Raw genomic sequence first — 23,785 nt, 5'->3', positions numbered from 1 at the left:
TTTTCTTATTGTTGAGCTTTTAAAGTTACTTTTTTATTTTTAATTGAGGTAGATACATATAAAATTTACCATCTTAACCATTTAACTGTATAATTCAATAGTATCAAGTATATTCACATTATTGTGCAACCAATTTTCAGAACTCTTCGTCTTGTAAAACTGAAACTTTCTCCCCATTAAACAACTCCTCATTTCCCCCTTCCCCAACCCCAGCCCCTGGTAACCACCATTATATATTCTACTTCTCTCAATTTGACTGCTGTGAATTGAAGGTCAGATAAAGAGCTTCACAGTAGAAAAAGCTAAAGGAGTTCATCACCTCCAAACCAGGATTATATGAAATGTTGAAGGATATTCTTTAAGAAGAGGAAGGAGGAGGAGGAGGAGGAGAGGGGAAAATGATAAAAAATATGAACAATAAAATGTCAATAAATACATATCTATCAACAATTGAATCTAAAAATCAAAAAATCAAAATAAATGAACAAGAAATCTAATGAACAAAATAAACTGATGAATAAAATAGAATCAGAGGCATGGAAACATGGAACAGACTGACGAATCTCAGAGGAAAGAGGGTAGAGGGGGGGGTTGGGAAGAGATTAACCAAAGATCTTTTATGCATATACTAGAGGCCCGGTGCACAAAATTCATGCATGGTGTGTGTGTGTGTGTGTGTGTCCCTCAGCCCAGCCTGCACCTTCACCAATCTAGGACCCCTCGAGGGACGTTTAAACGGGCAGTCGGACAGCCCTCTCACAATCCAGGACTGCTGGCTCCCAACTGCTCGCCTGCCTGCCTGCCTGATTGCCCCTAACCGCTTCTGCCTGCCAGCCTGATCATCCCCTAGCCACTCCCCTGCCAGCCTGATCGATGCCTAACTGCTCCCCTGCTGGTCCGATTGTCCCTAACACCCTGCCATCCAGGTCACCCCTTACTGCCCTCCCCCACCGGCTTGGTCACCCCCAACTGCCTTCCCCTGCAGGCCTGGTCACCCCCAACTGCCCTCCCCTGCCAACCTAGTTGTCCCTAACTGTCCTCCCTGCTGGCCTGGCCGCCCCCAACTGCCCTCCCCTGCAGGCCTGGTCCCCCACAACTGCCCTCCCCTGCTGGTCTGATCGCCCACAACTGCCCTCCCCTGCTGGCCATCCTGTGGCAACCATCTTGTGTCCACATGGGGGCGGCCATCTTGTGTGTTGGAGTGATGGTCAATTTGCATAGTACTCTTTTATTAGATAGGATACATTAAAAATGGGCACATTACCTTATCTCACAACAAAAGAGAAGGCCTGGGGCTGGGCAGAAACCAGGTGGAGGGAGGCAATGGGGGGAAAGGGGGGACATTTGTAATGCTCTCAACAATAAATATTTTTTTTAAATCTGAAAATGGAATTTTTAAAAAACCACAAACATATTGTTCTATCGATATACTAGTTATTCCCCTTTAAACTGCCATGTTTGGCAGCTTAATAGTTCTATCCTTTTGGGTTGTATCTTAAAAAGAAGGCAGCCATTTTTAGTAATTACATTTGGGTATTTTTTTGTGAGGTTATCATATTCCACAGACTCTCTTGTGTGGGCTTACTGAAAAAGCTAGTAAGAACAAAAAAATTGCTTGAGAAAGCCTGAAGCACTAACATCAAGTTGAATTTTAAAATATTTGGTATCTTTTCAGTGACAATAAAGATGATCATTTCCTTTCAAATAGAATCTGAGAACAGAATAGCAAGCTAGGATAATTAATCTTATTTTTCCAGAGCATCCTGGTAAATAGTGCAACTGATCACATTTTGTTAGCAAGGTTATGTTTCACTTGTAATATTTGCAAAGCAATAAACAATCCATCCATTTTCCCACCTGACCCTAATAAAGAGGCCCTACATTTCATAGGGTTAAAAGGTCAGCACCACTGAGAAACATCAGTGGGAATCTGCTGTTTCTCTTTGTGACTGAGCCTGGTTTCAAATCTATTTTATAAAGGGTGAAAATAAACATCTTTGGGTTCCCTCAAGCTGTTCATCCTTCCGGAATTGAGTAAATGTCAGGAAATGCTGAAGTTCACTTACCAGTCACCAGTATCCCACTGTTGTGTGTCATTAGGGATTCAATTGCTCTATAGCAATTTGCCAATTTTAAAAGGGCTCGTATAGTTTGTGATATAGATTTTCTTAAGGTGAAATGACTTCCTGAACTGGATGAGGCAGGCAGGATGCTTGTTTTAAAATGCAGGGTCCTGGGTCTCTTCTTGCCCTAATAAGTTGAAATCTAGAACTTGGGAATTTAATTTTACCAGTAATAGTCACCCTTCCAGAATTGTGTACACTCTGAAGTTTGAGAGCCACCCACTAAGAACTTCATGGAACTCTTATTTTCCACTTATAAACAACTTAATACCCAGTTAACACAAGAGTTAAAAACAAAACTAGTTTCTAGTACACACTAAATACTGAGTATTTACTTCTCTCCTTTCTTAACTATCATAACCTCTCCTTGCCTGGATGTTTTCTTTATACAGCTCTCATTACGTGTCTTCTATTTGTCACTCTTGGCTGGTCTTCCCTATAAAAATGTCAACTTCTTCATAAATTTCTTTTTTTGTTAGTTCATTTGTCTTTCCAGTCTAGGAGGGGGCAGGGGGACCTCTTTATTTCTCAAGACAAATGTTAAGGTCAATTCTAGAACCACCTAGAGCTAGAGTGGGGAACATGTCTGTTTATCATGATATTAAAAAGGACAAGGACTAAGTTCAGGTCCCTTCGTCTTTCAATGATCCCCGTATGAACTGAGCTCAGTCACTCCATCTAAACCACTTCATAATCGCCTGCATTACCTTTTGCTGGGGGAAGAGAGGGATGAGGAGTTAGGGTTTAATGGGTATAGAGCTTTAGTTTTACAAGACAAAGAGCGTTCTGAGTTGCTCAACAATGTGAATGTACCTAACACTACTGAACTGTACACTTAAAAATGGTTAAGATGGTAAATTTTATGTATATTTTATCACACTTAAATTTCTTTAAAAACCCACTGTAGATAATTGAGAAAATTATACTGGGTTTTGTATGTTGTATGTATCCACAAGCTCCTCTCCTCTGGGAAAACTCAAAACAGTGAACATGAAACATCCCTTCATTTCCATGCATAAAAATCTGGCTTCCTAGGTTAACTTGCTCAGCTAAACTGCCCCAAATGACTCTTCCTTTGACCGGTTCAGTTATAAAAATTCTCACATCTAATCTGTCTGAAATGTGTCTTGTATGGTGTCACCAGACCCACAACACTGCATCTCTCGGACCCCCTTTACCACAACCATGTTCTTGTGACAAGAACCTAGATGTCAGGGCTACATCCAGCGCTCTTTATTCCAGAACAAGCACAACACTGTAACTATGTCCGCCCCTGAGGAGCTGGGAGGGTTACTTCCTACTTCTCCTGGGTGGAGTCTCTTATCTCTCAGAATCTCACTGTCTACTGCGTCACTGAATCTGGCCATGCCTAGTTTATGTTTTTGTTCAGTGACTTTTACTGTGAACTAGTGTGTGCTGGGCACTAGGCTGAGCGTTGGAATAAAATAAAGAAGAAAACAGACATAACCATGGCATCCTAGGGCTTATGGTCTTGGGGAGGATTAGACATTAAACAGATAAATATATAGCTTAAAATTATGATTAGTGCTGTAAAGGAAAAAAACAGTATTACAATAGAATATAACAAGAAGGTCCTACTTTGGATAGGTGTGAGGGGTATGGGTTTTTTTTCCCTACAAAAATATTTGGCTCTGTAGGTTAGCCTTCCCAGTTCTACTATCCCAAAGGTGTATACTGAGCCATAGCAGGTCCCAATAATGAAGTGACATTTAAAATGGACAAAGTACGGGTGAGTGAAGTAAACTGAGAAGAGCATTCCACAGAGAGGCAGCGTGCCTTGCAGTACACCCAGCAGAGGAGAGCGCTGGGAGAAAGGCCAGTGTGGCCAGAACACAGCGAGGCGAGGCGGGAGCCTGAAGGACTGTGTGGGGTCAGATCATGCTGGGCCTAGGAGTCCACGGGTGGGACTCTGAATTGTATCCCAAGAGTAAAAGGCTGCCTTTAGGGATTTAAGTAAGAGCATGACATGTCAGATTTTAATTTTTAAAAGGCCGCTCAGGTTGCCTTGCGCGGCCTGGATTAAAGGGGAGCAAAGGAGGAGTCACAGAATTTAGTTAGGCGGCTGCTGCAGAGTCCCAGCAGACCCGGGGCAGCGCAGACTGCAATGGGGCCTGCAGAGCTGCAGTGCGGCCAGGATTAGCAGGGCTCCCTGGGGACCGGTGCAGGGAGGGTGAAGGAGGGGGTGCTCGCAAGATGAGTTTCTGGGCTCTCAAACATTGAGAGTTTACTATACACCAAGCCTTGTGCTAGATGCTTTCCATTATCCCTTCAAACCTCTCAATAATCCAGTGGGGTAGTTGTTTACAACTGAGAAATTAAATAACATTAATTTAATGGTAAATGACTCGGGAAATCCAGAATATGATCTACTAAATCCAGGACCCCAAGAGTATAGGAAATATAGAAGAAAATAAAATTGGGGAGAAAAGAGCCAAAGTTCAGTTTTGAACATACACCTGATGACCACTTTTTCCTAGCTCAAAACAATCGGGGGAGATGGCAGTGACAGCAACAAATTTCTCTGAATCCCGACATGAAAACAGATAAAGCAACCAGATTTTTTATCTCTTCCTCCCCTCCCTACCCCCTACCTCTCACTCCTGCTCCATGCACAGCAATTACAACAAAACTAGGTTTGAGGTATCCATAAGAACTCAAGCACGTGGAGCCAAAACCACTAACAGAAATGAGACCTGCATAGTTTCTGTGTCTATGGAGGAAAAAGGAGAGGGGACCACAGGCCACCTGACTGACCTCAGGAAAGGAGAACTCCAATATAGCCAACAGGTATTCAGCAGAAAGCGGGGTGGGCCAGGCCAAGAAGTGCAGCTAAAAATAAGAGGAAGTTTCTCCCAGTCTAAATGCATATTAGGGCACCGCACGGAGGAGAGACCTCTTAGAGCTAGAAAGAGAAGGTCCGGATAAAAGTGGGGAGAGGATGGCAAGTCTCAGAATAAGTCAGCATTTTTTATTTCTACATGAAAAAATAGAAGCTCTATGAAGTCCGAAGAGCTACCTTGGCCACCCTCCTATTAGTGCAGGAAAACTAATACTGCATGAAAATGGGAAGTAGATAAATATCAAATACAAATCCCATACAAACTTACCACAGGAAAAAATAGAAGCACCACAGAAAATATATTCATAGAACAAATTCAAAAGGGAGTTTTCATATCAAAACAACCTAAAAAATGTTTAAGAAAATGATCCAAAGTATGAATGAATGAAAATCAAAATGATCAGAACATCAAACCTCAGGGAAGGTAGAGGAGGGTGGGGGTAAGGGGGAGAGATCAACCAAAGGACTTATATGCATGCATATAAGCCTAACCAATGGACACAGACAACAGGGGGGTAAGGGCATGAATGGGGGGAGGGGTGTTGGGGGGGTTATGGGGGAATAAGGATACATATGTAATACCTTAATCAATAACGAAATTTTAAAAAAGAAAATCAAAATGAAAAACCTCAAAAGTAAAATAACAAAACAAAAAGCAATTAGAAATAAAAGAAAAAGTCATTTCAGTAATGAAGATCAAACTAAAAGAACTTGAACATCAATAAACAAAACTGACTATACTTTAAGAGAAAAAGGAAGACATTTTAAATAGTTTTTTAAAGGTAAAAAGGATTTGAGAGAAAATGAAAATATTTTAAAATAAGCAAAGAAGATACAACTTACAAATCTTGAAAGTTCCTGAAGAAGAAAGGCAAAGAAAGGAACCAATCAAATAATAAAAACTATCCTTTAAGCAAAAGCGAATTTCTATACTACTTATTGACCTGAGACACTGCCTGAGTATATTACCCAAAATGACCAATGCCAAAGCATGTTTAGTAAAATTATTGGACTTTAAAAGGAAAAAAATATTAGAGCATCTAGCAAGTGATTTTTGAGGGAAAGGAAATTACATTATCATCAGACATTTCAACGTAACACTTTAAGTCTGAAGAGAATAGTATATTATGTTGAAGGCCTTCAAGGCAAGAAAATGTGAAGTAAGAGTTTTATTTGGAACAAAACTGGCTTTTAAGTAAAAAGGGCACAAACTGTCACTGACATATAAATACTTAAGAGATATTGGTCATGAACCCTTCCTGAGGAATTCACCAGAAAAATAAAGCTGCAGAAAACCAAAATGCCTCAAATCACATTGGCATAAGTATTAATGAGAGCAATAAACATCAGTTATTTGGAGAACTAAGAGTAAATTGGTGTAAAAAAAAGAAAAGGAATATATGAAATGGCTATATGCTCAGGCAACATAGATAAAGTATGACTGAAAAATGGAGAAAGAATCGGGAGAACATGTACAATGTATTTACTTTTGTCTTTTGTTGTCTGTATTTTAAATGTCATATCTAAGAAACTGTTGCCTAATCCAAGGTTACAAAACTTTATATCTGTGTTTTTTTTCTAAGAGTTTTATAGTTTTAGCTGCACATTTAGGTCTGTGACCCATTTTGAGTTAATTTTTGTGGATGGGTATGAGGTAGGTATCCAACATCATTCTTCTGCATTTGGATATCTAGTTTTCCCAGCACCATTTGCTGAAAAGACTATTCTTGCCCCATTGGGTTGACTTGTCACTCTAGTGTTGAAAATCCATTGACCTCAGATCTGTGGGACTATTAGTGTTTTTATTCTGAGACTGTTGTGTACATGCTGTGAGTCAAGTAAATAAGTAATCATGGGATACTCTAACTCCGTTATCGCCTCAGTCCTTGAAAAACAGGATTCTTGGTGTGGAAGAAAGAATTTACAAATGTGAAGCAGAAGAAATTATATTTAAAAACAAAATGAAACCCACATAGTACTAAACTCCTGAGATATTTTTTATTTTAATAATAAATCATTCCTCCCCGCTCCCAGCCAGTTTTGCTGAGTGGATAGAGCATCGGCCTGCAGAATGAAGGGTCTCAGGTTCCATTCCGGCCATCTCCGGCCCTGGTCGGGGGTGCGTGCAGGAGGCAACCAATAGATGTGTCTCTCTCACATTGATGTTTCTCTCTCTCTGTCTCTCCCCCCCTTCCACTCTCTCTAAAATAAAAATTAAATAATAAAACATGTCCTAGAATGTTTTCTGATATAGCCTCGAAATAATGAGTAACACTAGGATCTGCAGAGAGGTCTTGAAATATCTTTTCCCTTGAAAAGAAAGTGGAGCTTCTTGGAGCAGTGGCTGGTTCAGATGTGAGTTAAGAAGTGTGAAAAGATGCGCCTACCATATCTTGTCATTTCAGAGAGCCCCAAAGCTGTCAAGACCACGAGGAGAGGTTCCTACTGAACAAAGATAGGACAGTGTGAGTCTTACAACAAATATTAATTGCATTTGACTGAAATTCATTAAATATATTTATATCCATGAGTTCACCATGATATTTTTAAAAGACTAAGTGAAAAAAAAGTATATAAAAGACTAAGCGGTCACCTACAGAGAATAATGAGAAGCCAAATTATTATCTTGAAAGTCTGATTAGAAGAAAGGCAAGGAAAACAAGCATTTATCTTGTCCCATCTCTACACACTGTACCACTTGGTACAATAAGTGATAAGCTTCTCTTTGTAAAATTATTCTAATTAATTAATGAGCAAAAACATGTGGAATTCAAATATCACTGTTTTGTAAATCCCGATGAAACTTAAGCATCCTGTGCTGTCTAATAGGGTAGTCACTAGTCACATGTAACTATTTAAATCTAAAGTTTAATTAAGTGAAATTATATAAAATTAAAAGTTTAGCTCCTTAGTTACACTAGCCACACTTCAGGTGTTTAGCAGCCGCATGTGCCAGTGGCTTCCACAGAGGACAGTACACATACAGAACATTTCCTTTGTTGCAGGATGTGTTATTAGCACGTTTTCAACAGTGCGCAGGACAGAGTAATGTGCTGACCAGCGTCATGAACATGTAATTAGGAAAATCCAGATTTGGGAAACTTCTATGGGTCAAATTACCCAATTTTTTAAACAAGTAAATTATAAGAATAAGAAAGAGATGAAGAGTCAAAAAATTTTTAAACTGTCATATCTGTGAATGGACACTTGGATGAAAGAGCTACAAAAAATGCAAATAAGTGTTAACTATAAAAATCAGGATAATGGCCTTGGCCGGGTGGCTTAGTTGTTTGGAGCATCCTCTCGTGTACCAAAAGGTTGTGGGTTCGATTCCGGGTCAGGGCACATAGCAGGTTGCGGTTTCGATCCCCATACAGGGCTTGGAAGGGAGGCAACCAATTGATGTTTCTCTCACGTTGACATTTCTCTCTCTCTCTCTCTCTCTCTCTCTCTCTCTCTCTCTCTCTCTCTCTCTCTCTCTCTTCCTCTCTAAAATCAATAAAAATATCCTTAGATAAGGATTTTTTTAAAAAATCAGGATAATGGCGAAAGGACTGTAATTAGCACAGGGCTTCTGGGTGTGGCCTGCAAAGTTCTATTTATTGAGCTGGGTACTGATTACAAAGGTATGCCCTTAAAATAATTCATTAAACCAGATTTTTATGGCGTTCTTTCCCGATTTCTTATTTTATAACAAAAAATATATATATTTTTAAAAGGGAACTTTGGAGAGTACTCATCAGGGCACTATGCCTCTGATAAGATAATTCTTAATGCCCGAACCGCTGAGCTCTTGTCTTCGGTGGCCCCGTCCTTGGCTGGCGTCAGGAAAATGGCCACAAACTTCCTAGTGCATGATATCTGGTTCGACGAGTTTAAATACCACAATGCAGGAAGGAAATTCTATCAGCAGATGAATTGGCCTGTGACTGGCTCCTGGGGCCAGAGTTCAGGCCTGGGGCCTCCAGCAGGCCCACAGTGAGCTCATCATGCGGATCTCCAGCCTGGCAGCGGAGAACCAGAGCCTGCGAGGCTGGTGCAGGACCTGCGGCAGGCCATCGCCAAGCTGAGGCCCGACTGAGTGAGCTGGAGAAGAGCTCACCTGCCCACCGGGCCATAGGCCCGCAGACCCAGTGCGTGTCTCCCATGAGCCAAGTGGAGCCCGCACCAAGTAGGTGGCCACCGCTGCAGAGGATGACGAGGACGATATCGACCTGTTTGGCAGAGATGAGGAGGATGACAAGGAGGCCGGCAAGCTGCGGGAGGAGCGGCTGCGGCAATATGCAGAGAAGAAGGCCAAGAAGCCGGCGCTGGTGGCCAAGTCCTCCATCCTCCTGGATGTTGAGCCCTGGGATGAAGAGACAGACAGGGCCCAGCTGGAGGCCTGAGTGTGCTCTGTCCAGCTGGATGGGCTGACCCTGGGCTGCTCCAGGCTGGTGCCCGTGGGCTATGGCATCTGCAAGCTCCAGATCCAGTGCATCATGGAGGACAAGGTGGGGACCCACCTGCTGGAAGAGGAGATCACTGAGTTTGCAGAGCACGTGCAGAGCGTTGACATTACTGCTTTCTACAAGATCTAAGCTCAAGCACTGGGCTTGGGCTTTAATCACCATTAAAGACTGAGATTTCCTGGAAAAAAAAAAAGAAAAATAATAATAATTTCTTAACGATTCATGATCTCTAATTTCTTACCAAACCTTTTTACCAAGTGACTTCTGTACTCCCACTGCATCCACATTTAAGATTAATGTGTTCACTCTAAAGCACCAGCCAGCTCTCTAAAGAAGAAAAAAATAGCTCTCCATTTTCTGTCAACTTACGCATTTAGTTTTCAGACTTTCCATCCAGTGTTTCCTTCCCTAAAGAGTTAACCTGGTGTAATTCTTAATTTAAAAGTCTTTTTGTTCGGGCTGTCAAATTACATGCCGGTGATAAAATCTGGAAAAATACAAAGACCCACTGTTAATATCCAACACCATTTTGCTGACTGATACCTGCCTTTGCTTTCTTCCACTCTCCTCCACTCTTCTCTCCTTTCATTTTCTCATCTGTTTCCTTCTTGCCCCCTCCTCTCTTTCTCATTCACACACACACACACACACACACACACACACACACACACACACATTTTTTTCAAAATGCTCTTAAAATTGAGTTTGTAATAATAAATATATATTTGGTCTCTGTGCACCCTTTTTTCCTGGCACACAGCTCCTAAAGCCCTTGAAATCACCATTGCTTAGTGTCTTTGTATGCTAATAAGATGATGGGGGGATGGGGGGCTCATGGTAGATCAACCACCTGATTAGAACAGAGACACTCGCAGCCCCGCATTCTGACTTTCTCAGGGAGGAGAGAGGGACTGGAGGTTGAGTTAATCACCATGGTCATTAATGTAATGAGTCATGCCCGATGAAGCCTCCATAAAAATCTCTAAAAATCTCTAAAGTATGATGTTCAGAGAGCCTCCAGGTTGGTGGAAGTGCTGGCATGGAAACTCCCACATACTTTGCCCTATGCATCTCTCCCATCTGGCTTTTCTTGAGTATATATATATATATATATTGATATATATATATATATATATATATATATATATATATATATATAGTTGATATATATATAGTTGATATATATATAGTTGATATATATAGTTGATATATATATTATATATATTTTATACATATATATATACACACACACACACACACTCACACACATATATACATATATATGAACTGATAATCTAATAGGTAAACTTTCCCTCAGTTCTGTGAGTCGTTTAGGAAATTGTCAAACCTGAGGAGAGTGTCATAGGGTCCTCCAATTCATAAACAATTACTCGGAAGCACAGGTGACAACCTGAACTTGCCATTGGCATCTGAAGTTGGGGGTGGGGGCAGTCTTGTGAGGCAGAGCCCTTAATGTGTAGGGTCTGCACCCACTCCAGTTAGATAGTGCCAGAAGAGAATTGGTCATCGGGGAGAACCCCCCACCACCACCACCACCACATTTGATGGCCAGAATTGAAATATGTATGGCATCACCAAGAGTAGAGAAGAAAACAGTTCTTTACAGATGGCATTTCATCATACAGAGGTACTTTGAACATTGTCTAGTTTGGATAAATAGTTTATTCTCAATTTGAGAGCACTGTAACCACTGCTATACTTGTTGGATTTTTTTTTTTCATGTTTCAGTGCTAACCAATATTTGCCATAAAACTTAGCTATTTTTGTTCCTTTAACCCTATTTAATAATGCTATGTATTCAGTTCATCTATTTTTTGTGCGGTAAAAAACATATAATATTAAATTTACCACCAAAATGTAATAATAAATTTATCACTGTAATGTTAACTATATCCACATTGTTATGCAACAGATCTCTAGAACTTTTTTTCTTAGAAAACTGAAACTCTATACCCATTAAACAACTCCTATTCCTCTCTCCCCACCTAGCCCCTAGGAACCACATTGCATCTTTTGTTTCTATGACTACTTCAATTAACTCATGGAAGTAAAATCACAACGTATTTGTTTATTTGTGACTGATTTATTTCACTTAGTATCATATCCTCAAGACATCATCCATGTTGAGCATAAACAGGGTTTTCTGCTTTGTAAAGGCTGAATCATATTCCACTGTATGTATAGACCACATTTTGTTGATCCAGGCATCTATTATGGACATTTGGTTGCTTTCATCACTTGGCTACTGTGAATAGTGGGAGTGGACATATCTCTGTGAGATTCTGCTTCTCATTCTTTTGGATATATATCTAACCCAAAAGTGGGAATGCTAGATTATATGGCAACTAGAGGCCCGATGCACAAAATTCATACAAGGGGCTTGGCCCTCACAGCCCCTCGCAGCCCCGGTCGGCCCTCACAGCCCCTCGCAGCCCCGGTCGGCCCTCACAGCCCCTCGCAGCCCCGGTCGGCCCTCACAGCCCCTTGCAGCCCTGGCCGGCCCTCACAGCCCCTTGCAGCCCTGGCCGGCCCTCCCAGCCCCGGCTTCACCCGAAGGTCACCCAGATGGTTGTTCTGCTGTTCGGTCTAATTAGCATATTAGCTCTTTATTATATAGGATTCTATTTTTAATATTTTGAGGAATCTCTCCACTGTTTTCTGCACCATTACACATTCCCCATCAAAAGTACACAGGAGTTCTAATTTCTCCATAGCTACCTAACACTTGTTATTTTCAGGTTCTTTTGATAGTGGTCATACTAATAGGTGTGAAGTGATAGCTCATTGTAGTTTTGATTTACACTTTCTGATAATTAGTTTAATTGGGTTATTTAATTGAGTTATTTGATTTACACTTTCTAATAACATGTTTAATTGGGTTATTTAATTGTTGAGTTGTAGGAGTTTTTAATATATTCTGGACATTAACTTGTTATCAAATATATGGTTTGCAAATATTTTCTCCCATTCCATAGGTTGTCTTTTCACTCCATTTATTGTTTCCTTCTCTGAATAGAAGTTTTTTCCCCCAGCTTTATTGAAATATAATTAACATATAACTGTAAATTTAGGGTGCACGACATGGTGATATTATATATGTACTAGAGGCCTGGTGCATGAAATTCATGCATGGGAAGGGGGTCCCCTCAGCCCAGCCTGCACCCTCTCCAATCCAACCCCTTTGGGGATGTCTGACTGCCGATTTAGGCCTGATCCCGGGGATCAGGCCTAAATCGGCAGTCGGACATCCCTCTCACAATTCTGGACTGCTGGCTCCTAATCCTTCACCTGCCTGCCTGCCAGGTTGCCCCTAACTGCCTCCCTGCTGCCGGCCTGACCGCCTCTCACTGCTTCTGTGTGCTGACCTGATCACCCCTAACTGCCCCCACCCTGCCAGCCTAATCGCCCCCAACAACCCCCCTGCCAGCCTGGTTGCCCCCAACTGCACCCTCCCGCCAGCCTGGTCAACTCTTACTGCCCCCCCCCCCCCGCCAGCCTGGTTTCCCCCAACTGCCCCCCTCTGCCAGCCTGGTCACCCCTAACTGCCCCCACTTCCGGCCTGGTCACCCCCAACTGCCCTCTCTGCTGGCCTGGTTGCCCCTCAGGGCCCTCCCTTCCCCCCCCCCCCCCCCCCCCGCAGCCTGGTTGCCCCACACAGCCTGCTTGTTCAGTCGTTTGGTCATCCCTCACTAACCCCGCTGCCAGCCTGGTCATAGGCAGCCATCTTGTGAGGGCATGAGTGTTAATTTGCATATTGCCTCTTTATTATATAGGATATATTGCAAAATGATTACCACAATAAGGTTAGTTGACATATCTATTACCTCACATAGTTACCTTTTGTGTGAGTGTGTGTTTGTGGTGAGAACTTTTAAGATCTGCTTTCATAGAAACTTTCAAGTATACATTACAATATTGTTAACAATAATCCCCATGCTACACATTAGAACCCCCCAGGACTTATTCATCTTGTACCTGGAAGTTTGTACCCCTTGCCAACCTTCACCCATTTCCCCACACTCCTGTCACTGGCAGCCACCAATCCTTGCTCTGTTTCTATGAGGATTTTTGTTTGTTTTACGATTCCATATATAAGTGAGATCATATGCTATTTGTCTTTTTCTGTCTGACTTATTTCACTTAGCACAATACCTTTAAGGTCAATCCATGTTGTCTCAAATGGCAAGATTTTTTTTTTTTTGTGGCTGAATAAAATAAATATATAGATATAGATATAGACATAGACATAGACATAGACATAGATATATATCTCACAGTTTATTCATTCATCTATTGATGGACAGACACATAGCTTATTTTTATGTCTTGACTATTATAATAAATAATGCTGCAATGAACATAGAGGTGCAGATATCTCTTTGAGATAATGATTTTATTTTTTTTTCAGATATATACCCAAGTGGGATTACTGGATTGTATGGTAGGTCAATTTTTAATTTTTTGAGGGAATCTCCATACTGTTTTCTATGGTGGCTGCACTAACTTACATTCCCACCAACAGTGCATAAGGATTCCCTTTCCCTCAGTCCTTGTCAGCATTTATATTTTGTCTTTTTCATAATAGCCATTCAAATGGATGTGAGATGATATCTCATTGTGGTTTGAATTTGCATTTCCCTGATGGTTAGTGATGTTGAGCTCTTTTTCACGTACCTGTTGACCATTTAAATGTGTATCTTCTTTGGAAAAATGTCTATTCAGATCCTTTGCTCATTTTAAAATCAGATTATTTGTTCTTTTTCTATTGAGTTGCATGAGTTCTTATATATTTTGGATATTAACCCTGTATCAGACACATGATTTGCAAATATTTTCTCCCATTCTGCAGGTTGCTTTTTAATTTTGTTGATCATTTCTTTGGCTCTATAGAAGCTTTGTAGTTTGATGTAGTAACACTTGTTGATTTTTGCTTTTGTTGCTTGTACTTTTGATGTCATATCCAGAAAATCATTGTCAAGACCTATGTCAAGCTTTTTTTCTATGTCTTCTTCTAGAAATTTTATGGTTTCAAGTGTTACATTTAAGTCTTTAACACATTTCAAGTTAATTTTTGTGAATAGTATAACATAGGGGTCCAGTTTTATTCTTATCCTGTGGATAGCCAGTTTTCCCAACACCATTTATTGAAGAGATCAGTTAAAAATTATTTTTATTTTATTTTTAAAATTTTATTTTTTCCATCTCCATTTATCCCCTTTATGTCCTCTTCCACCTCCACCCACCCAGTTAAATTATTTTAATGAAATAAAGTGGGGGGAAAAACACAAATCACATATCTTAAGGCATTTCAGGTTTCACTGCAAGGCATAATTAGGAAAGGAGAATCTCATGAACTTTGTTTTAAAAATAATTCTGAGCCCAGCCTGTGTGGCTCAGTGGTTGAGCATCAACCCATGAGACCCATGAACCAAGAAGTCACCAGTTTGGTTCCTGGTCAGGGCCCATGCTGGGGTTTTGGGCTCAATCGACAGTCAGGGGCATGAAGGAGACAGTTGATCAATGTTTATCTCTCATCATTGATCTTTCTTTCTTTCTTTCTTTCTTTCTTTCTTTCTTCCTTCCTTCCTTCCTTCCTTCCTTCCTTCCTTCCTTCCTTCCTTCCTTTCTTTCTTTTTTTTTTTTATCCTCACCCGAGGATATTTTTCCATTGATTTTTAGAGAGAGTGCAAGAGAGAGGGAAAAACAGGGCAAAATATTCATGTGAGAGAAACACATCGATTGACTAATTCCTGCCTGCGCCCTGACCAGGGCCTGGGCAGGAAGGAAGGAGCCTCTAACCGAGGTACGTGCCCTTGACCAGAATCGAACCCGGGACCTTCAGTCCACAGGCCGATGCTCTATCCACAGAGCAAAAACAGGCTAGAGCTCATCATTGATGTTTCTATCTCTCTATCCCTTCTTTCTAAGAAATCAATAAAAACATATTCAAAAGTAAATAAGTAAATAATAATAATTCTGAAAATGTCAAAATGAGAAATGAACAAATACAAAGTAGTTCTCAACTCCACCACATATTCCACAGGTATTAGACAGTGTTACTATCAGTACTTGTATTTTCTTTATCTGTATCTAGTCTTTATACACCTACTAGAGGCCCATTGCATGAAATTCGTGCATGGGTGGGGTCTCTAGGCCTGGCCAGCAATCAGGGCCGATCAGGTTCCCTGCCTCCCTACCTCCTCCTCCCATCACCTCCATGCACCGCCACTGCACAGCTCCCCACCTCTCCACCTCTCTGCCTCCCCCCTCCTCCTTCCCTTGCTGCCCGCGTCTGCCACCACCCACTCACCCTGGTTCCCTGTCCCAGCCTGGGGCCTGGCCCCGATTGGGCAATCAGGACCTGCTGGCCAGGGGGAGGGACGGGGAGTTTGGCCCGCAGGCCCCATTGGCAATTGGGGCCTGCGGGCTGGGGGCAGCTCCTGCATTGAGCGTTTGCCCCCCTGGTGGTTGGTGCATGTCATAGTGACCAGTCGTTCTGGTCGTTCTGGTCATTCCATCATAAGGATGGCTTAGGCTTTTATATATATAGATTATTTTAAAATACCAATACTTACTATTTGTTCTGTCACACGTAGTACAAAACAGACAGCAAGAGCACCAACATATATTTAAACATCTAGGTTATATATATATATTTAATTATGTACATATATAAATATATGCATGCATTATATACATAATTATAATTAGATATCTATATAATACAAGGCTAAGTGACCGTTACAGCAGAATGACCAGAACGACCGGTCGCTATGATGCATACTGACCAGCAGGGGGCAGACGCTCAATGCAGGAGCTGCCCCCTGGTGGGCAGTGCGCTCCCACAGGGGGAGCGCTGCTCAGCCAGAAGCTGGGCTCATGGCTGGCAGGCACAGTGGTGGGGCAGGAGCCTCTCCTGCCTCCGTGGCAGCTCTAAGGAGCAGTGAGCTGAGCGGTAAGGAGCAGCGAACAGGCGTGTGGTAAGGAGCGAGGGGGGGTCCCGGACTGTGAGAGGGTGCAGGCCAGGCTGAGGGACCCCCCCATGCACAAATTTCGTGCACCTGGCCTCTAGTATTTATATATATAACTTGTATCCATATATGTGTATATATTGTGCCAACTTAAATTTATCCCTTTTAAGTTACTCCTCCTTCCAGTGCCCGAATAAACTCAGTGGCTGTGCTCATGGCTCCATGAGAGGCCACTCTGTGATGTACACCTAAAGAAACAGGTACATTTGTTCTCCAGATGGGATTCGTGTGTTGTGTGCGGGGGGAAGGGAGGAAGGATAAAAGGAAGAATGAGATAAGGTTACCCTGTAGAGAAGCTCACATTTAGGTATACATGTCCCTTTACAGAGAATTTTCATCCTTTTTTCATACTTGCAGCACAGTGTCCAGAACTGCCGTTTCATTACTCCTGTGGGGGGAAATAATAAAGATGGTCCCTGTGCAATCATGCTGCTGCATGAGCAGCGTGCCACTCTGGTTATTAGCTGAGTAGGAGTTACCCTAAGTAGGGCCGATTTCAGCACTTTCCAGTGATTACTGCTTCCGGCAGCCTTTCTAATTGCAGTGGCCTGAAGTAATCCTGCTGTATTAAAACAACACACAGGAAGTGGACCTCCCTCTCAGCAGAATTCTGCATAGCACGTCCAATACCAGCTACTGACATTTCTATTCTGCACCATCAACTTGCCACCTTTCTTACCTAAGAAACAACCAATCACTTAAAGAATCTTTATTCTAGAGTAGAGCCTAATTAGATAGTATTCAAAAGTCCAGTTTTCCCCCAAAAAAGAGCATCCATACACTCTTAAGCAGCCCATTGTTCTACTTAACACTTACAGAAAGTCTTAAGGCATTTAAAATTTTTTCAACCATGTTTAGGAACAACTTTTTTACTATGTTTACAGCACAACACTAATCGTAGAGCATGTGACAGTCATCATCCCTGTGACCTCCTCAAGTCACCTCCACACACAGACGTAAGCAGGAGGGACTGGAGAAAGGGCTCTCTTCCGTGTCATGGGTCCCGTCAAAGCACAGACTAAGTTGGGCAACTTACTTTATGAAATGCATGTTCTCCTACGGAGGATGTCATGCAAATTACTTTTGGCGAATTAAATTTGAATTGCCTGCAGGAGTCTAAATTAAATATGATGGGGGCTGGAGGGGAGAGGAACTTTTCTGATTTCAGCTGTATCAGAGCCACAGAAAGCTTTGCTGCTAACGTCTGATGCTCCGGAAGAATCTTCTCCGCAGAAGCTCTCGCTTTGATCTGAATTTCACCAGGACTTGCTGGCATTCCCACCAGGCAGTGAATGAGGACACAGAGAGCTAGCTCCTCCAGGTGCTACACATGTCCCCATCTGGATCTGGGGACAAAGCTATACTATAAAAATATGTCCTTTTATTAGTTGTTCGTTTTCGTTTTATCTTGACCCTCATTTTCACATGGGGCATTCTAAGGCAGCTGTCTTACAGTGTCACTGTAATATTGTACATGTCTAGGAGATAAGGATTTAAAAGAAAATGTAGGGTGTCCCAAGAAATGTATACACCCTTTAACAACTGGTAACTCAATTTTGAAAATGAATGTATTTTAATAAACACAGCCTTTGTAATTATTCAATGTATGTATATACATTTTTTGGGGACATCCTATATATAACCTCAATGTTATTTTATTCCAAACAAAATTAACAACGAAACAAAAGTGTTTTTCACTGTGTTACTTATACTTTGATTTATAAGGAAAAGGAGAGAAACTGACAGGAGCCAAGTGGGAGGGTGGGAGTGGAGGGGACAAAGGAGGTGGTGGGGAGGAGGTGCAGAGGAGGCTCTGCCTGCACAGCAGTGTGGCCTAGCCTCTGAGCCTCACTTTCCTGCCTTTAAGTGAGTGGAGAGTTCCTACTGCTGAGGGCTGTTGGGGAGATTAGATAAAACAATGCAATAAAGCACTTGGCCCTGTACCTGCCATATATCAAGGGTGCAATAAATAACAGCAATTATTAACTATATTTATCCTTCATGGTTTTAGAAAAAATTAAAAATTAATTATAACTACCATTCTTTAAAAATTTTTTTCAATTCAGTTGACATTCAATATTATTTTAACTAGAGGCCCGGTGCATGAAATTTGTGCACAGGAGGCGGTGTTCCTCAGTCTGGCCTGCACCCTCTCGCAATCCGGGACTGCTGGCTCCTAACTGCTCACCTGCCTGCCTGCCTGGTCACCTTTAACCACTCTGCCTGCCTGCCTGATCACCCCTAACCACTCGCCTGCTTGCCTGATCACCCCTAACTGCCTATGCCTGCCTGATTGCCCCTAACCACTCACCTGCCTGTCTGATCACCCCTAACTGCTCGCCTGCCTGCCTGATCACCCCTAACTGCCTCTGCCTTAGCCCCCACCGCAGTGGCTTTGTCCAGAAGGACGTCCGAAGTGATGTCCCGAAGGTCGTTCAGCTGTCCTGTCTAATTAGCATATTACGCTTTTATTATTATAGATTAGTTTCAGGTGGACAGCATAGTGATAACCGTCATTCTCAATTCATATTCTCTTTGAGCCATGTTTATAAAAGAGGAAGGTTTTTGACAATGTATCTGCTGGTGCACAGGGAGAAGAAAGTGGGACATTGTCTGTTCCCTTCCCTCCCCCGCCATACACACAGGTCTATTGACCTTGCACAGCTGTGCTGGAGGGGCAGGGCTGAGGGGTGAGGGCTGGGGGAGCGCATTGTCAGGCACTGTGGTGGGAGTCAGACACTCGGCTGCCTTCTTATCCAGTAGCTGAATAAATTAAGCGAGGAATGCAGTCCATGAGTGATCCATGGGCTCAGATGATGTATTAATAAACTAATACTTATGCCCTAGCTGGTTGGGCTCAGTGGATAGAGCATCGGCCTGTGGACTGAAGGGTCCCTGGTTTGATTCTGGTCAAGGGCACATGCCTGGGTTGTAGGCTCAATCCCTTGTAGGAGGCATGCAGGAGGCAGCCAATCAATGACTCTTTCTCATCATTGATGTTTCTATCTCTCTCTCCCTCTCCCTTCCTCTCTAAAATCAATAAAAATATTTTTTAAAAATAAAATAAATGAACTAATAAATAAACTTAAACCTTCTTAACTAGTGTAACAGTGATCAAAACTTCAGATTCTGAACCCAGATTCAGTTTGAATCTCACCTGTCACTTTCAAGTCATGGCTCTTCAGGCAAGTTGCTAGACTTCTCTGCCCCTCAGTTTTTACATATTTAAAGTGAAGATAATAATGGTAGCTGTCTCACAGATTATTATAGGAATGAAATGAGTTAATTATACATAAAGTATTTGGCACCATATACTGTCTTTGCTATTATTATTTCCTGTATGCCAGGCACTGTGGTGCTCTCAATGGTTTTATAAAGGAAATGACATATATGATACTATTAGAGAGCAATATATAACAAGTTTGAGAGTGCTCACCATACATGTAAATACTGAGAAAATCCCCATCAGGCAAGGTCACTGTAGGGTGAACAATTTTGTTTTGTTGAATAGTTTAAGAGTGCTTGGTGTTTGACAAAAAGAATTGGTTGATTTTACTTCATGTTCATTTAAAAGGATTCTAGTCTCATCAATCTGTAAAATGAAGACATGAATGGTCCAAGTTTTAAATGGGTTTTGATGTGAAAATTCTTAAAGCAGGCATAAATCTACCAGTCCTTACAACACTTTCCCTTAATATACATGCAAGGAAAAGTTTTTTATATATGCATACATATGTAAGCATCTTTGTCTTCATGGCTAGATAATAGGAATTGAGACAATAGTTTCTTAGAAAGAAACATACTCCTTTCCATTCACTCATTTATTCACTCGTAATGACAAGGATAGGGGCATATGGGATATAATTAGTAATGGTGCTGTTGAGCTAAGAGTCTAGTTGGTAAAGCAAAATTATTTGAAGATCTATCTAAATATCATAAGAACAGTGTTCTGCACATAGGAGATGTTCAGAAATCTAGATTTTACTATATTAATCTAATAGTTAATTAATCTGTTAAGTGATCAATTGGCTTGCTCTGGCTGCAGTCCTATTTTCTTAGTCTGGCACCTACCTAATTCTCTAGCTTCATTCCTGTCCACTCCTCTCGTTGGCCGACAGCTCACAACCAGACTGTGTCAGACCTTTTCATACTCTGTACTTTGTACTTTTTGTTCCTCTTTTCTAGAATGATGTTATCTCTGTTTTCTTTTCCTGATGAACTCATATCCATCATTTTAAGAGTTTGTTTCTTGTCATCTTCTCTGTTCAGACTTAGTTGCTCCCAGGCAGGAGTGTGTTGGTCTTCTAAACTCCCACACAACATTACTCAAACCTTCATTAGGGTACTTATTGGCCTGTTACAATTTTTTTACATGTCAATGTTTGGACAGTGGCAGGAGTCAGCCTGGGACCTCCAGCACCAAGCACAGTGGACAGGAGCTTTAGGGAAACTCAATAAATACATGTTGAAGGAGTGGAAAAGCAAAAGTTGTATCCTATATAATAAAAGGCTAATATGCAAATTGATCAAACAGCAGAACGACCAGTCTCTATGATGCGCACTGACCACCAGGGGGCAGATGCTCAATGCAGGAGCTGCCCCTTGGTGGTAAGTGCGCTCCCACAGAAGGAGCACTGCTCAGTCAGAAGCTGGGCTCATGGCTGGCGAGTGCAGTGGGAGCCTCTCCCACCTCTGCGGCAGCACTGAGGATGACCGACTGACAGCCTAGGCCCGCTCCCTAAGGGCCGTCAGTCAGACATCTCCCCGAGGGCTCCTGGACTGTGAGAGGGCACAGGCTGGGCTGAGGGACCCCCGAGTGCATGAATTTCGTGCACTGGGCCTCTAGTGCTAGTTATGTGAAATAAGAACTAAAAATAAGCCTACAGAGAATGTGGTTGAGAAGGATAGAAATGTAAAGAACATGGAAGTTCCCTGTTATGGGCTGGATTGTGTTGAAGCCCTAAACCCTATTACCTCAGAATATATTTGTTTTTGGAGACAGGGCCTTTAAGGTGGTAGGTAGTTAAAATGAGGCCATAGGATGGGCCTTCGTCCAATAAGATTGGTGTACTTATAAGAAAAGGAGATTAGGACACCGGCACCCATAGAAGACCTCATAAAGGGACATGGTCTTTAGGTTCAAGGAGAAGGTGGCCACATGGGCCCCAAAGAGAGAGGCTCAGAAGAAACTAACCCTGCTGACCCCTTGGTCTTGGACTTCTTGCCTCCAGGCCTGTGAGAAAATAAATTTCTGTTGTTTAAGCCCCCCAGTTTGTGGTTAATATAAATTAATAGAAAATTTCCCCATCTTTCATCTCTCATCTGCTAGAAACCAAGAGCTATTTTTTCCCCTGCAGTCAACTTCTCCTTGTATATGAAAATGTGAACTACTCCACGACTGAAGTAGAAGGGGATTGTGGCGGATCTCCTGTTTCCGTCCTTCCTCTCACTTCAGGTGGAGCAGTTGTGCGGTAGAGTGATCGGCCGGCTGGTGGCATTCACAGAACAGCACCCACATTGTGTTACGCTGGCTCTCAGTACCAACAGTTCAATAACAACTTGCTTCCAGCATGGAATCCCCTGGTGCTGGGGCCCACAGAGTTGGCTCTCACTCCAGAGCAAATGTCACCAACAAGTTCCAGGTGAGGCCATATCCCCTTTACAGAGATCCCATGTTGCAGGCATAAAACTAAGGACCTGCTAAAAGGAATGAGGTAATAGGTAATCTTGTAAAAAAGCGACAACAAAAGAAAAATCTTGTTCCTAAATTCATTAGGGATTCCAGATAAAGCAGATCAGGTGCCTTTGAACAAATGTGGGAACCTGAATTCAAAAGGTAACCATGTGCTAATGTCTGTGGACCCTTCTGAACAGTTGAGGAATTGACTGATAGGATTTTAGTTGCATTTCCTCTCTGAAAACTATATTTCTGGGAACCTTCAGATTAGGCACCAACATGAAGGGAAGATAAAAACAGATAAAAAGAGGGTAAGGAATTTATGCTTGCCAGAGTGGTGGAGGAAATAAATAAAGCTTTTACAACTATATCTGGAGAGGAAATACTAGAAATTGAAGTAGATATAGTAAGTAAAGGAGAGGAGTGAAATTCAAGATGATTACAAAATGGCTGGGTGTTCAAATGCCCTTTTGAAGTCTCCTTTTAACAACAAAAAATGTTAAGGCTTTAACTCTGTTCAGTCAGTTACTTGGGTGACGCTGGTGAAAATTTCCTGTATACACAGGCCCAGTGATCCCAATGATGGCTGTCCCCCCGAGAGAGGTGCGATAGCAATCAAAATCACCACTGTGTTGTCCTAAGCAGCCAGTAAAATGGTTTGCCAAACAAACAAACAAAATCAGAAAACAAAAACTCTGAGATTCTACTAAGGCGTAAAAGTAAAAGCAAATATACTAGCTTTTGATTTGAAGTAGGCTGATTTGCTCAGAAAATATTAAAAACAATGGTGTCAATTCTGTGTTTGTAGAAATTCATAGAGAAAAATCATCTCATTAAATTTATCTCAACGTCCCGGGTCCGGGCGAGGCTGCACGCCCCTGGGCTCGGGTGTGGTCACACGCCCCTGGGTCTAGGTGAGGCCTCACGCCCCTGGGTCTGGGTGAGGCTGGGTCCCGGGTCCAGGAGAGGCCACGCGCCCCTGGGTCTAAGAGAGGCCACGCGCCCCTGGGTCCGGGTGAGGCCACGCGCCCCTGGGTTCGGGTGAAGCTGGATCCCGGGTCCGGGTGAGGCCATGTGCCCCTGGATCCGGGAGAGGCTGGGTCCCGGGTCCGGGTGAGGCCGTGTGCCCCTGGATCCGGGTGAGGCCACGCGCCCTTGGGTACGGGTGAAGCTAGATCCCAGGTCCGGGTGAGGCCATGTGCCCCTGGATCTGGGTGAGGCCGGGTCCCGGGCCCGGGTGAGGCCATGCGCCCCTGGGTCCGGGTGAGGCCACACGCCCCTGGGTCCGGGTGAAGCTAGATCCCAGGTCCGGGTGAGGCCAAATGCCCCTGGATCCGGGTGAGGCTGGGTCCCGGGCCCGGGTGAGGCCACGCGCCCCTGGGTCCGGGTGAAGCTGGATCCCAGGTCTGGGTGAGGCCGTGTGCCCCTGGAACCGGGTGAGGCTGGGTCCCGGGTCCGGGTGAGGCCATGTGCCCCTAGATCTGGGTGAGGCCACGCGCCCTTGGGTACGGGTGAAGCTAGATCCCAGGTCCGGGTGAGGCCATGTGCCCCTGGATCCGGGTGAGGCCGGGTCCCGGGCCCGGGTGAGGCTGGGTCCCAGGCCCGGGTGAGGCCATGCGCCC

At 42.8% G+C, this 23,785-nt stretch overlaps 1 protein-coding gene and 1 pseudogene across 3 annotated transcripts in view; both read left to right on the top strand.

Annotated features, from left to right (window-relative positions):
* The window catches only part of SPATA13 (spermatogenesis associated 13), a 366,978-nt gene that overhangs the window by 118,150 nt on the left and 225,043 nt on the right, over positions 1–23,785 (top strand). The gene's annotated exons all lie outside the window — the stretch shown is intronic.
* LOC307102447 (elongation factor 1-delta-like) lies at positions 8,551–10,049 on the top strand (annotated as a pseudogene). Its single transcript has one exon. The product of its transcript is annotated as an elongation factor 1-delta-like (transcript).

Source organism: Cnephaeus nilssonii (genome assembly GCF_951640355.1).
Source record: "Cnephaeus nilssonii genome assembly, chromosome: 6".
In the NCBI taxonomy this organism is placed as follows: domain Eukaryota; kingdom Metazoa; phylum Chordata; class Mammalia; order Chiroptera; family Vespertilionidae; genus Cnephaeus; species Cnephaeus nilssonii.
The sequence above is the reverse complement of the archived record's forward strand: the minus strand, read 5'-3'. Positions and strand labels throughout refer to the sequence as shown.